Genomic DNA, 15,818 nt, shown 5'->3' on the forward strand with positions numbered 1-15,818 from the left:
AAACGTAATTGGATGGAGACACATATGGATCACATTAGTTTACTGCAAAGCTACGTCTTAGTTGGTGCTTATCTTGGCGAGAGCCGAGTTCAAATCAGCATGAAGTTTTAACATCTACTCTCGTGTAATGGAAATCATGAAGATCTGGATACGTCCAGTGACTGCTGTGAATAGTGCAGCTGGCAACAAGGGAAAGACCTTGTGACAGCCTGGAGAGACAGCTGACAGGAGGAAAGAGACCCCATTGGGGCTGGTAAGGGTTAGCTACCCTTGTCGGCAGTATCCAGCTCTGTGTTTACAGGATGCTGGAGACACCCGCCCAAGGCTTCTAAGAAATTAAAGAGAAAAATACCCCTAGAGTCTGCGAGAGCGGGGGCGGAAGATGACTCAACGTTGGACAACACGGTTAACGACTTAGGAACGGAAACGGATATGAGTATGGAGAGTACTTCACAAAAGACTAGTTCAAGATCTGCAGTTATCAAAGACATGGAACTCCAGGTTTGTGTCTGCGGCTGGAGCAAGGCGACAACGGTCAGGGGTTTGAAGATTCATCAAGGGAGAATGAAATGCTTGAGGGAGAAGGGACAAGGGCCTCGCATTGATCAGTACTTCTTACGAAGTCAGTCAAGTCAGTCGAATGAAATCCTGCGACAGGAAGCAAACCACAGTTCGCAGGATATCAGCACCCCTGTCATAGATGTGAGGAGGACTTGCATGGACACAGTTAGTGATGAACCTAATGATCCTTGTGAACCCGGTCAGACAAACCAGCATAAGAGAGAAAAGAACCTCAACGGGCACAAGCCTGGAGTTAAATGGCCAAGAGCTTGTGAGAAAACTGCATGGGACACAGTAAACACAGATCTCTGCGTTGCATTGGAAAGATTAAGTGGAACAGTTGAAAAGAAGCTGGATAAATTTGGGGACATCATCTACGCATATGGAAGTGAGAGGTTTGGAGTTGAAAAAAGGAAGGAAAAAGTACAAACTATTCCTGGAAAGTCTAGACGGCAGCAGGAGATTGAACGCTTAGTTAGAGAAAGGAGACAGCTGAGGAACCAATGGAGAAGAGCAGAACAAAGTCAGAAGGAGGGACTCAATCTCTTACAAAAGGTCATAAAAGATAAGCTTGCAACATTGCGCAGAGCTGAGCGCCTACGGAAACGCTACAAAAAGAAGGAGCGTGCGAGAGCTAACTTTTATAAAGACCCATTCAAATTTGTAAAGAAGTTATTCACCAGTGAGAAGAATGGCACACTAAAAGCATCTAAGGTTGAGCTGGAGAGATATTTGGAGGAAACACATACAGATTCAAAAAGGCAGGAGCCTATGTCAGTTCCGTCAGACATCCCACCTATCAATCCACCAGAATACCAAATGGAGGACTGTGCACCTAAGTGGAAAGAAATAGAGCAAGCTGTGAAAAAAGCAAGGGCTTCATCATCTCCAGGGCCTAATGGAGTTCCATACAGAGTGTACAAGAGTGCTTCAGGAGTTCTACGAATTCTGTGGAAATTGATGAAAGTGGCATGGGAAAAACAGGTTGTACCAAGAGCATGGCGCCGAGCAGGTGGAGTCTTTATACCTAAAGAAAAAGATTCTACAAGCATCAGTCAGTTTCGTCCCATTTCCCTATTAAACGTAGAAGGCAAGATTTTCTTCAGCATTATTGCTCAGAGATTGTCAGCTTACCTATTAAAGAACTGCTTCATTGACACTTCAATACAAAAAGCGGGCATTCCAGGTTTCCCAGGTTGCTTAGAACACATCAATGTGATCTGGCAACAAATTCAATCAGCTAAAAAGGAGAGGAAGGAGCTCCATGTGACATTCCTGGATTTGGCTAATGCATATGGTTCAGTGCCACATGAACTACTTTGGGCAGCATTTGATTTTTTCAGTGTACCGATGACAATAACAAATTTAGTGAAAGCCTATTTTGGAGATTTGCAATTCAGTTTTTCAACTTCAGAATTCAGCACTACATGGCAATGCCTAGAGGTTGGAATAATGGCAGGATGCACCATTTCTCCACTGGCTTTTACCATGGCAATGGAAGTAATCATTAGGGCATCAAAATGGGTAGTAGGAGGAGAGCGCTTGGCTACTGGAATGCGACTACCACCAATTCGAGCATATATGGATGACATGACAACCATGACTACAACAGTAGCCTGCACTAATCGATTATTGGGCAAATTAACCAATAACATTGAATGGGCACGAATGCAATTCAAGCCCACTAAATCAAGGAGCATCTCTATAATTAAAGGCAAAGTAGTAGATAAAACATTCTTCATTAATGGTGAGGCAATACCAACAGTGTCTGAGAAGCCAGTGAAGAGTCTTGGGAGATGGTACGACGGGGATCTAAAGGACACAGTTCGTGTGGGAGAAGTTAGACAACAAGCAGTGGAAGGGTTGAAGAGCATAGACAGCTGCGCTCTACCAGGTAAACTAAAACTCTGGTGCTTTCAGTTTGGTCTACTGCCGAGGTTGCTGTGGCCACTGACTGTGTACGAGGTTTCTTTGACAACAGTAGAGAAGCTGGAAGCTTTAATCAGTTCATACATCAGGAAATGGTTGGGAGTTCCACGCTGCCTCAGCAGAGTGGGACTTTATGGTAAAGGAATACTGCAGCTACCAGTCTCTGCTCTAACCGAGGAGTTTAAGTGCGCCAAGGTCAGACTGGAAATGACATTAGTAGAGTCACGCGATAAATGCGTAAGGGAGGCAGCACCTGTGTTGAAAACTGGAAGAAAGTGGGCGGCAAAGAAAGCTGTGGAAGATGCAAAGGCTGCCCTTCGAATTGGTGATATCATGGGGCAAGTTCAGCATGGAAGAGGGGGTCTTGGTTTCAGTTCAACTCCTCCTACATGGCACAAGGCGGCCCCAGCTCAAAGGAGGAAGCTGGTAGTCAACGAGGTGCAAAAGCAGGAGGAGAGGATGAGGTGTATAAAGGCCATTTCCCAGGCCAAACAGGGAGAATGGATGAGATGGGAGAGTGTGGAACAACGCAAGATTGGCTGGCAAGACCTATGGTCAATGGAACAGAGCAGGATTAGTTTCCTCATCAGGTCAACATATGATGTTCTCCCATCACCACAGAACCTAAACCTCTGGGTAGGAGAGGATCCCTCATGTCCTTTGTGTTCATCACCTGCAACATTAAGGCACATTTTGACAGGATGTAAGGTGGCTCTTAGCCAAGGACGGTTTACTTGGCGCCATGACCAGGTGCTGCGATGTTTGGCCTTAGCATTGGAAGACAAGCGTAACAAGACCAATAAGTTGCCACCTGTTCCATCAAAACATTACACACAAAAGACAACATTCCTCCGCCCAGGAGAGCAACCACCAAGAAAAGGTGTTAAAACCAATCCTCGCCCAGGACAACTGGAAGCTGCTAGAGACTGGAATATGCTGGCAGATGTTGGTCAACGGCTTATTTTTCCACCTGAGATTGCCACCACTAACCTTCGACCAGATATTGTCTTGTGGTCTGGATCAGCACGCCTTGTTCACCTGGTAGAGTTAACAGTGCCATGGGAGGATGCTGTAGATGAGGCGTATGAGAGGAAGAAACTGCGGTATGCTCAACTAGCCACTGAAGCGGAACAGCGAGGATGGAGAGTTCGGGTTTACCCAGTGGAAGTGGGTTGTCGAGGATTTGTGGCACACTCTACAACCCGGTTTCTCAGAGACGTCGGATTCAGTGGCCAAGAGTTGCGTCGCACAGTGAAGAACTTATCTGAAGCAGCAGAGAGGAGCAGCAACTGGCTGTGGTTGAGACGGAAAGATTCTGGCTGGGGACAGGTAAGTAAGCTGGGCTGAGTTGAGTGGGGGACGGAGGGGGGTGATGCTGGGACGCCAGAATCACCGTCGAGCCCTCTTGAGGTGTCGTGGGCTAGTCGACGAAACACTGAGGATGGAAGGTGCCCACTTGAAAACCCCAGAGATGTACCCTACTTAGCTCAATCCAGACGGTTGTCATGCTGATGCGCTGGGGAGGCCGCACTTTGGTTGATCCCCGGAGCCAGCATCGCAGCCGTTGTGTGTGCTGATGCGCCAGGGAGGCAAAATAAGCTGATCCCTGGAGCCAGCATTACACTTCAGCCATTAACACCAGACAGAAGGATATCTACATCATCATATGGAAGGAAACGTAATTGGATGGAGACACATATGGATCACATTAGTTTACTGCAAAGCTACGTCTTAGTTGGTGCTTATCTTGGCGAGAGCCGAGTTCAAATCAGCATGAAGTTTTAACATCTACTCTCGTGTAATGGAAATCTGACATGTTACCTATGATGTTGAGCCCTCCGGATTGGCCAGCATACCAAAAGACTTGCAGGTTGACCAGGGTCCCGTTTCGTATCACAGCGCGGAATGCAACTGACACCTCAGAGGAGGGGGCTTAATACTCGGGGCTAGGGTCAGAGTTAGGGTTTAAGAATTGCACTCAATGATTATTAGGAATACAGAACTACACAGTTCTTGCAATTATACCTTTAGACACGATGTAGTGGTCATCTAGTTTAAAAACAGTTACAAGAAATAACTGATGAAACTACCTCAGCTGGAGGCCATTCTTGCAGGAACAGGAGTGAAGGATGCCAGGTTATACGGTCAGAGGTAATAATATTATTAATAATAAGAATAACAGTTTAAACTCACGTTTAATAAAGAAGTGAGCACAGCTATACATCAGAGAGACAGCTGGGAGATATGCAAATACTGACCCGTTACGTAGAAGGTTGACCAGGGTCCCACCCCCTCTGTTGGTGCAGAATGTTACTGCACCTCAGAAGGAGATAGGCTTAATAGCCGGGGTTAGTGTTAAGAACATAAGAACATAAGAAAGTTTACAAACGAGAGGAGGCCATTCAGCCCATCTTGCTCGATAGGTTGTTAGTAGCTTATTGACCCCAGAATCTCATCATGCAGCTTCTTGAAGGATCCCCGGGTGTCAGCTTCAAAAACATTACTGGGAAGCTGGTCCAGACCCTCCTATTTTCTGTTCTGAATACCCCTTTATCTAATCTCCATTTGGGGCCATGCTAATCTTCTCTGTATCGTTCCAATTTTAGTATATGTGCTGCCCTAACGAACGCACGGTGCTTAGCTGATGCGCCTCTATGTGCAGCGAGTGGCTAAAGAGCGATTGGTCTTGTGGTGTGGCAAGCATAGTCCAATTGTTTCCATTTGCTCTGCGTATATGCATGGTTGTCCACAATCAACACGCAGAGGGTTACAAACTCTGAGGATATCACGTTTGCAGAAAGCGGCTGAATAAAGAAGTCTGCACATCTGCACCTTCAAACCGGCTGGGAAAGATATGCAAATACTGACATGTTACCTATGATGTTGAGCCCTCCGGATTGGCCAGCATACCAAAAGACTTGCAGGTTGACCAGGGTCCCGTTTCGTATCACAGCGCGGAATGCAACTGACACCTCAGAGGAGGGGGCTTAATACTCGGGGCTAGGGTCAGAGTTAGGGTTTAAGAATTGCACTCAATGATTATTAGGAATACAGAACTACACAGTTCTTGCAATTATACCTTTAGACACGATGTAGTGGTCATCTAGTTTAAAAACAGTTACAAGAAATTACTGATGAAACTACCTCAGCTGGAGGCCATTCTTCCAGGAACAGGAGTGAATGATGCCAGGTTATACGGTCAGAGGTAATAATATTAATAATAATAATAATAATAACAGTTTAAACTCACGTTTAATAAAGAAGTGAGCACAGCTATACATCAGAGAGACAGCTGGGAGATATGCAAATTTAACAAGTTTGCTTACTGTCACAAAATCCGTAGGTTCAGATTTCTGTACGTACTCTGTTCCATTTAGCTCAGTATACACTCTTATCTCAGGGGAGACGTTAGGAGGACAGAGATGTTACTACTCCTTGTGGGGTATTTTTATTACGCTCTTGACCCGCAATATATCCAGATGACTAATATAGCACCCAAGAAATTGACAGACTTATGTATTTAAAGTTTGCAGAAGATGGACCACCTTACCCTGTCTGGGATGAGTGTGGTACTCCATTGTAATTACTTAGGAGTTATATAGGTTTTTCGTCCCATTGGAATACATGGGACGCCTCAATTAAATCCAATCATTAATCTGGTGAGACAGCTCTTATCCCTTTTATGAATAATGGTTTTCAAAAGTTCCGGACTAACTTTTCAGAATGAATAGGTGTCATGTACTGAATGAATTCAAAACTTCACATTTGTCCAACTCTATGATCTCATTCCTTGTTTTCCTCCGAGCCCCTCCTTTATCTGAAAAGTTAAGTGAACCAAAGTTCCCAGGATCTTGGTTTATAATATAATATAAAAACACTACTGTTTATATGTGCATGCAAAACACTATTTTTATATGTGTTATATATGAGAGATGTTCTTAATATGTGACATCATCTTCTAATTCATTATATTTTGCTAAATTAAAGGCATGTGTTTCTTTTAACCTCATATTGTTTCATCATTTTGTTAATGAGTCAGTTTTAATTCCATATACCATTGTCTAACAGAGGATTTGACAAAAGATTGTCTCGTGCAGTATTTAAGTCAATTAGTTTCACTAAGTTTAAGTGGTAATAGTTTTCATTAGAATTATTTATCCCTTAAAAGATGCACTAACCAGGCTCTGACCTGTATCTGACTTCTAAATATGCTATTCCAAGCAGTTTTCCAGAGTCTTGTTTTTTCAAGGCCAAAGTCTGTGCAAACACTTTTTTAGATCTATGACCTATCAATGTCTGTTAAGCCATCATTTTTGCATATTATTTCAAGATATATTCTTATCTGTGCTAAACCACTAATTCCATAAACCCTAAATTGCAAATCTACAAGACTTGCAGCTTTGCTAGCGTAGAATGCAATAAGACCCCCTCCTTTCTCTACAGCCTGTTCATCGGGATAAGGAGAGAGGCCCCTTTTAGCAATAGAGCAGTTTCAAAGAACCACATTATAAGGACTCCATCTACCATCATTAGACAATAGTATAGTGGATTAACAACAAGGTACATTATAGTATATTATTACAAACTTAACACAAAAACATAACACAACACCCTTAAAATTCTATAATTCAATGGATATCATAATGTCTAGAGGTCTTGTTGTTCAATAGAAGGAGAAATAAACTGTACCACTTTCCCTTTTAATTAAATCGAATACTGCTTCCAGCTTTTAATCTTCTTATTAATACAGTAAAGTCATGAACAAGCAATAATACTTGTCAGTTTAAATAATATGTTTTCTTATTATAGCAAATACTTAAAACATACTATTAATCTTATGAAATCAAATAATTAGTTTTAGTTTCAAATACCATGCTGTCTAAAAAAAGGTTTTAATCATTTATTTTATTAATTTACAATACCTTTGTGTCTAATTACTAGTCTTTGACCATTATAAACTATAAACAGTGTAAATTATCACTGAACCTTTTTAACTATGAATGTGGCATTTCAAGAAAAACTTAATTATTTTACTTCAGTTTAACAGTTGCTGCTAGAATTTATAATATCACTTTATTTCTTTGGTGAATCCCTCTAAGATTTAAATCCAAATACAGGCCAGTATAACTGCATTCAACTCTTATATTTTTTATAATGACTGAACTAGGCTTGACCCTGTTCTTTGTTCATACAAAATCCAGCTGAGACAGGTTTTTTCTTAAGACCTTGGCTGTTCAGTTTTAATGTTCATTTATTTGTGGTAAAGAATCTCTTTCTTATCTTGTTTGTAGGTGTGATTAACGTTCACTTTTAGCCGGAATGGTGCTTTTTTATTCTGAGATTACTAAGTACTTAATTAAAAACATGTGTAGACTGACCTATTTCATGGAGCAAGAGAGCCACCTGCTGGCGGTACATGGATACTCCCTCTTTATCCTTCCTTCAAAAAACCTCTAACACTTCATTTTTATGTCAAAGTACATTCCATATTTGAAATCGCCTAGGACATGTCCAGCATATCCATGTGTTCCCAGCAGGATTCAGCTTCTGTACCAGGTTTCGCTCAAATTGTTTCCACAAGAAGTCCCTTGATCCAATGTTTCTCCAGCACAGGTGTGGATTTCCATGGTCTGACTTCATTCCTATAAGATACTTGGACATGTTTAGCTGTACATATTACTTCTATATATTTCCTTTTGTTCACACCGGGTCATTTTGCAAGGTATGCGCTCCATCCAGAATTCTAAAGGAGGTCAAAACTCACTGTGATTCATATTTTTGGGCACTCAATTACTGTTCTTTTCCACATCATCAGTAGCAAACTTAACATAAATGAATCTGAATCAGTTGATGAACCGTGCACTGTAGCTTACTGAGATCCTCCATGCAAAGGAGTCCAATGTTTTACTACATGGAATAACTAGTTCACTGTCACCTGTGACATTACTATACCAGAATCTAAATCATTAACGTGGATTAGGAATAGCAGAGGTCCTAATACTGATCCCTGTGGTACACCACTGGTTACCTCGCTCCATTTTGAGGGTGCTCCTCTAATCAAATTAGGGTTTGGGTTTGGTTTTGGGCTTGGATAAGGATTGGGGTTCAGGTTCAGCTTCAATGTTTCGGGTTCTACCAGGGTAGTTATTCCAAGGCAGGTACAGTACTATTCCCAACGACAAAAAAGACCAAAATGTGGAACGCTTCACGAATTTGCGTGTCATCCTTGCGCAGGGGCCATGCTAATCTTCTCTGTATCGTTCCAATTTTAGTATATGTGCTGCCGTAGCGAACACACGGTGCTTACCTGATACGCGCCTCTATGTACAGCGAGTGGCTAAAGAGCGATTGGTGTTGTGGTGTGTCAAGCATAGTCCAATTGTTTCCAATTGCTCTGCGTATATGCATGGTTGTCCACAATCAACACGCAGAGGGTTACAAACTCTAAGGATATCACGTTTGCAGAAAGCGGCTGAATAAAGAAGTCTGCACATCTGCACCTTCAAACCGGCTGGGAAAGATATGCAAATACTGACATGTTACCTATGATGTTGAGCCCTCCGGATTGGCCAGCATACCAAAAGACTTGCAGGTTGACCAGGGTCCCGTTTCGTATCACAGCGCGGAATGCAACTGACACCTCAGAGGAGGGGGCTTAATACTCGGGGCTAGGGTCAGAGTTAGGGTTTAATAATTGCACTCAATGATTATTAGGAATACAGAACTACACAGTTCTTGCAATTATACCTTTAGACACGATGTAGTGGTCATCTAGTTTAAAAACAGTTACAAGAAATAACTGATGAAACTACCTCAGCTGGAGGCCATTCTTCCAGGAACAGGAGTGAAGGATGCCAGGTTATACGGTCAGAGGTAATAATATTATTAATAATAAGAATAACAGTTTAAACTCACGTTTAATAAAGAAGTGAGCACAGCTATACATCAGAGAGACAGCTGGGAGATATGCAAATACTGACCCGTTACGTAGAAGGTTGACCAGGGTCCCACCCCCTCTGTTGGTGCAGAATGTTACTGCACCTCAGAAGGAGATAGGCTTAATAGCCGGGGTTAGTGTTAAGAACATAAGAGCATAAGAAAGTTTACAAACGAGAGGAGGCCATTCAGCCCATCTTGCTCAATAGGTTGTTAGTAGCTTATTGACCCCAGAATCTCATCATGCAGCTTCAAAAACATTACTGGGAAGCTGGTCCAGACCCTCCTGTTTTTTGTTCTGAATACCCCTTTATCTAATCTCCATTTGGGGCCATGCTAATCTTCTCTGTATCGTTCCAATTTTAGTATATGTGCTGCCCTAACGAACGCACAGTGCTTAGCTGATGCGCCTCTATGTGCAGCGAGTGGCTAAAGAGCGATTGGTCTTGTGGTGTGTCAAGCATAGTCCAATTGTTTCCATTTGCTCTGCGTATATGCATGGTTGTCCACAATCAACACGCAGAGGGTTACAAACTCTGAGGATATCACGTTTGCAGAAAGTGGCGGAATAAAGAAGTCTGCACATCTGCACCTTCAAACCGGCTGGGAAAGATATGCAAATACTGACATGTTACCTATGATGTTGAGCCCTCCGGATTGGCCAGCATACCAAAAGACTTGCAGGTTGACCAGGGTCCCGTTTCGTATCACAGCGCGGAATGCAACTGACACCTCAGAGGAGAGGGCTTAATACTCGGGGCTAGGGTCAGAGTTAGGGTTTAATAATTGCACTCAATGATTATTAGGAATACAGAACTACACAGTTCTTGCAATTATACCTTTAGACACGATGTAGTGGTCATCTAGTTTAAAAACAGTTACAAGAAATAACTGATGAAACTACCTCAGCTGGAGGCCATTCTTCCAGGAACAGGAGTGAAGGATGCCAGGTTATACGGTCAGAGGTAATAATATTATTAATAATAAGAATAACAGTTTAAACTCACGTTTAATAAAGAAGTGAGCACAGCTATACATCAGAGAGACAGCTGGGAGATATGCAAATACTGACCCGTTACGTAGAAGGTTGACCAGGGTCCCACCCCCTCTGTTGGTGCAGAATGTTACTGCACCTCAGAAGGAGATAGGCTTAATAGCCGGGGTTAGTGTTAAGAACATAAGAGCATAAGAAAGTTTACAAACGAGAGGAGGCCATTCAGCCCATATTGCTCAATAGGTTGTTAGTAGCTTATTGACCCCAGAATCTCATCATGCAGCTTCTTGAAGGATCCCCGGGTGTCAGCTTCAAAAACATTACTGGGAAGCTGGTCCAGACCCTCCTATTTTCTGTTCTGAATACCCCTTTATCTAATCTCCATTTGGGGCCATGCTAATCTTCTCTGTATCGTTCCAATTTTAGTATATGTGCTGCCGTAGCGAACACACGGTGCTTACCTGATACGCGCCTCTATGTACAGCGAGTGGCTAAAGAGCGATTGGTGTTGTGGTGTGTCAAGCATAGTCCAATTGTTTCCAATTGCTCTGCGTATATGCATGGTTGTCCACAATCAACACGCAGAGGGTTACAAACTCTGAGGATATCACGTTTGCAGAAAGCGGCTGAATAAAGAAGTCTGCACATCTGCACCTTCAAACCGGCTGGGAAAGATATGCAAATACTGACATGTTACCTATGATGTTGAGCCCTCCGGATTGGCCAGCATACCAAAAGACTTGCAGGTTGACCAGGGTCCCGTTTCGTATCACAGCGCGGAATGCAACTGACACCTCAGAGGAGGGGGCTTAATACTCGGGGCTAGGGTCAGAGTTAGGGTTTAATAATTGCACTCAATGATTATTAGGAATACAGAACTACACAGTTCTTGCAATTATACCTTTAGACACGATGTAGTGGTCATCTAGTTTAAAAACAGTTACAAGAAATAACTGATGAAACTACCTCAGCTGGAGGCCATTCTTCCAGGAACAGGAGTGAAGGATGCCAGGTTATACGGTCAGAGGTAATAATATTATTAATAATAAGAATAACAGTTTAAACTCACGTTTAATAAAGAAGTGAGCACAGCTATACATCAGAGAGACAGCTGGGAGATATGCAAATACTGACCCGTTATGTAGAAGGTTGACCAGGTTCCCACCCCCTCTGTTGGTGCAGAATGTTACTGCACCTCAGAAGGAGATAGGCTTAATAGCCGGGGTTAGTGTTAAGAACATAAGAGCATAAGAAAGTTTACAAACGAGAGGAGGCCATTCAGCCCATCTTGCTCAATAGGTTGTTAGTAGCTTATTGACCCCAGAATCTCATCATGCAGCTTCTTGAAGGATCCCCGGGTGTCAGCTTCAAAAACATTACTGGGAAGCTGGTCCAGACCCTCCTATTTTCTGTTCTGAATACCCCTTTATCTAATCTCCATTTGGGGCCATGCTAATCTTCTCTGTATCGTTCCAATTTTAGTATATGTGCTGCCCTAACGAACGCACGGTGCTTAGCTGATGCGCCTCTATGTGCAGCGAGTGGCTAAAGAGCGATTGGTCTTGTGGTGTGTCAAGCATAGTCCAATTGTTTCCATTTGCTCTGCGTATATGCATGGTTGTCCACAATCAACACGCAGAGGGTTACAAACTCTGAGGATATCACGTTTGCAGAAAGCGGCTGAATAAAGAAGTCTGCACATCTGCACCTTCAAACCGGCTGGGAAAGATATGCAAATACTGACATGTTACCTATGATGTTGAGCCCTCCGGATTGGCCAGCATACCAAAAGACTTGCAGGTTGACCAGGGTCCCGTTTCGTATCACAGCGCGGAATGCAACTGACACCTCAGAGGAGGGGGCTTAATACTCGGGGCTAGGGTCAGAGTTAGGGTTTAATAATTGCACTCAATGATTATTAGGAATACAGAACTACACAGTTCTTGCAATTATACCTTTAGACACGATGTAGTGGTCATCTAGTTTAAAAACAGTTACAAGAAATAACTGATGAAACTACCTCAGCTGGAGGCCATTCTTCCAGGAACAGGAGTGAAGGATGCCAGGTTATACGGTCAGAGGTAATAATATTATTAATAATAAGAATAACAGTTTAAACTCACGTTTAATAAAGAAGTGAGCACAGCTATACATCAGAGAGACAGCTGGGAGATATGCAAATACTGACCCGTTACGTAGAAGGTTGACCAGGGTCCCACCCCCTCTGTTGGTGCAGAATGTTACTGCACCTCAGAAGGAGATAGGCTTAATAGCCGGGGTTAGTGTTAAGAACATAAGAACATAAGAAAGTTTACAAACGAGAGGAGGCCATTCAGCCCATCTTGCTCGATAGGTTGTTAGTAGCTTATTGACCCCAGAATCTCATCATGCAGCTTCTTGAAGGATCCCCGGGTGTCAGCTTCAAAAACATTACTGGGAAGCTGGTCCAGACCCTCCTATTTTCTGTTCTGAATACCCCTTTATCTAATCTCCATTTGGGGCCATGCTAATCTTCTCTGTATCGTTCCAATTTTAGTATATGTGCTGCCCTAACGAACGCACGGTGCTTAGCTGATGCGCCTCTATGTGCAGCGAGTGGCTAAAGAGCGATTGGTCTTGTGGTGTGGCAAGCATAGTCCAATTGTTTCCATTTGCTCTGCGTATATGCATGGTTGTCCACAATCAACACGCAGAGGGTTACAAACTCTGAGGATATCACGTTTGCAGAAAGCGGCTGAATAAAGAAGTCTGCACATCTGCACCTTCAAACCGGCTGGGAAAGATATGCAAATACTGACATGTTACCTATGATGTTGAGCCCTCCGGATTGGCCAGCATACCAAAAGACTTGCAGGTTGACCAGGGTCCCGTTTCGTATCACAGCGCGGAATGCAACTGACACCTCAGAGGAGGGGGCTTAATACTCGGGGCTAGGGTCAGAGTTAGGGTTTAAGAATTGCACTCAATGATTATTAGGAATACAGAACTACACAGTTCTTGCAATTATACCTTTAGACACGATGTAGTGGTCATCTAGTTTAAAAACAGTTACAAGAAATTACTGATGAAACTACCTCAGCTGGAGGCCATTCTTCCAGGAACAGGAGTGAATGATGCCAGGTTATACGGTCAGAGGTAATAATATTAATAATAATAATAATAATAACAGTTTAAACTCACGTTTAATAAAGAAGTGAGCACAGCTATACATCAGAGAGACAGCTGGGAGATATGCAAATTTAACAAGTTTGCTTACTGTCACAAAATCCGTAGGTTCAGATTTCTGTACGTACTCTGTTCCATTTAGCTCAGTATACACTCTTATCTCAGGGGAGACGTTAGGAGGACAGAGATGTTACTACTCCTTGTGGGGTATTTTTATTACGCTCTTGACCCGCAATATATCCAGATGACTAATATAGCACCCAAGAAATTGACAGACTTATGTATTTAAAGTTTGCAGAAGATGGACCACCTTACCCTGTCTGGGATGAGTGTGGTACTCCATTGTAATTACTTAGGAGTTATATAGGTTTTTCGTCCCATTGGAATACATGGGACGCCTCAATTAAATCCAATCATTAATCTGGTGAGACAGCTCTTATCCCTTTTACGAATAATGGTTTTCAAAAGTTCCGGACTAACTTTTCAGAATGAATAGGTGTCATGTACTGAATGAATTCAAAACTTCACATTTGTCCAACTCTATGATCTCATTCCTTGTTTTCCTCCGAGCCCCTCCTTTATCTGAAAAGTTAAGTGAACCAAAGTTCCCAGGATCTTGGTTTATAATATAATATAAAAACACTACTGTTTATATGTGCATGCAAAACACTATTTTTATATGTGTTATATATGAGAGATGTTCTTAATATGTGACATCATCTTCTAATTCATTATATTTTGCTAAATTAAAGGCATGTGTTTCTTTTAACCTCATATTGTTTCATCATTTTGTTAATGAGTCAGTTTTAATTCCATATACCATTGTCTAACAGAGGATTTGACAAAAGATTGTCTCGTGCAGTATTTAAGTCAATTAGTTTCACTAAGTTTAAGTGGTAATAGTTTTCATTAGAATTATTTATCCCTTAAAAGATGCACTAACCAGGCTCTGACCTGTATCTGACTTCTAAATATGCTATTCCAAGCAGTTTTCCAGAGTCTTGTTTTTTCAAGGCCAAAGTCTGTGCAAACACTTTTTTAGATCTATGACCTATCAATGTCTGTTAAGCCATCATTTTTGCATATTATTTCAAGATATATTCTTATCTGTGCTAAACCACTAATTCCATAAACCCTAAATTGCAAATCTACAAGACTTGCAGCTTTGCTAGCGTAGAATGCAATAAGACCCCCTCCTTTCTCTACAGCCTGTTCATCGGGATAAGGAGAGAGGCCCCTTTTAGCAATAGAGCAGTTTCAAAGAACCACATTATAAGGACTCCATCTACCATCATTAGACAATAGTATAGTGGATTAACAACAAGGTACATTATAGTATATTATTACAAACTTAACACAAAAACATAACACAACACCCTTAAAATTCTATAATTCAATGGATATCATAATGTCTAGAGGTCTTGTTGTTCAATAGAAGGAGAAATAAACTGTACCACTTTCCCTTTTAATTAAATCGAATACTGCTTCCAGCTTTTAATCTTCTTATTAATACAGTAAAGTCATGAACAAGCAATAATACTTGTCAGTTTAAATAATATGTTTTCTTATTATAGCAAATACTTAAAACATACTATTAATCTTATGAAATCAAATAATTAGTTTTAGTTTCAAATACCATGCTGTCTAAAAAAAGGTTTTAATCATTTATTTTATTAATTTACAATACCTTTGTGTCTAATTACTAGTCTTTGACCATTATAAACTATAAACAGTGTAAATTATCACTGAACCTTTTTAACTATGAATGTGGCATTTCAAGAAAAACTTAATTATTTTACTTCAGTTTAACAGTTGCTGCTAGAATTTATAATATCACTTTATTTCTTTGGTGAATCCCTCTAAGATTTAAATCCAAATACAGGCCAGTATAACTGCATTCAACTCTTATATTTTTTATAATGACTGAACTAGGCTTGACCCTGTTCTTTGTTCATACAAAATCCAGCTGAGACAGGTTTTTTCTTAAGACCTTGGCTGTTCAGTTTTAATGTTCATTTATTTGTGGTAAAGAATCTCTTTCTTATCTTGTTTGTAGGTGTGATTAACGTTCACTTTTAGCCGGAATGGTGCTTTTTTATTCCGAGATTACTAAGTACTTAATTAAAAACATGTGTAGACTGACCTATTTCATGGAGCAAGAGAGCCACCTGCTGGCGGTACATGGATACTCCCTCTTTATCCTTCCTTCAAAAAACCTCTAACACTTCATTTT

At 41.5% G+C, this 15,818-nt stretch overlaps 1 non-coding gene and 5 pseudogenes across 1 annotated transcript; all 6 read right to left on the reverse strand.

Moving 5' to 3' along the window:
• Positions 1-5,057: 5,057 nt before the first annotated feature.
• Positions 5,058-5,122, reverse strand: LOC131708159 (U6 spliceosomal RNA; annotated as a pseudogene).
• Positions 5,123-8,679: 3,557 nt separating this feature from the next.
• On the reverse strand, positions 8,680-8,786 carry LOC131708217 (U6 spliceosomal RNA). The gene has a single exon (XR_009311298.1). It is a non-coding gene; the product is annotated as a U6 spliceosomal RNA (small nuclear RNA).
• A 967-nt stretch (positions 8,787-9,753) lies between these two features.
• LOC131708160 (U6 spliceosomal RNA) lies at positions 9,754-9,818 on the reverse strand (annotated as a pseudogene).
• A 989-nt stretch (positions 9,819-10,807) lies between these two features.
• On the reverse strand, positions 10,808-10,870 carry LOC131708142 (U6 spliceosomal RNA; annotated as a pseudogene).
• Positions 10,871-11,863: 993 nt separating this feature from the next.
• LOC131708161 (U6 spliceosomal RNA) lies at positions 11,864-11,928 on the reverse strand (annotated as a pseudogene).
• Positions 11,929-12,917: 989 nt separating this feature from the next.
• Positions 12,918-12,982, reverse strand: LOC131708162 (U6 spliceosomal RNA; annotated as a pseudogene).
• Positions 12,983-15,818: the final 2,836 nt, after the last annotated feature.

Source organism: Acipenser ruthenus, chromosome 40 (genome assembly GCF_902713425.1).
Source record: "Acipenser ruthenus chromosome 40, fAciRut3.2 maternal haplotype, whole genome shotgun sequence".
Taxonomy (NCBI): domain Eukaryota; kingdom Metazoa; phylum Chordata; class Actinopteri; order Acipenseriformes; family Acipenseridae; genus Acipenser; species Acipenser ruthenus.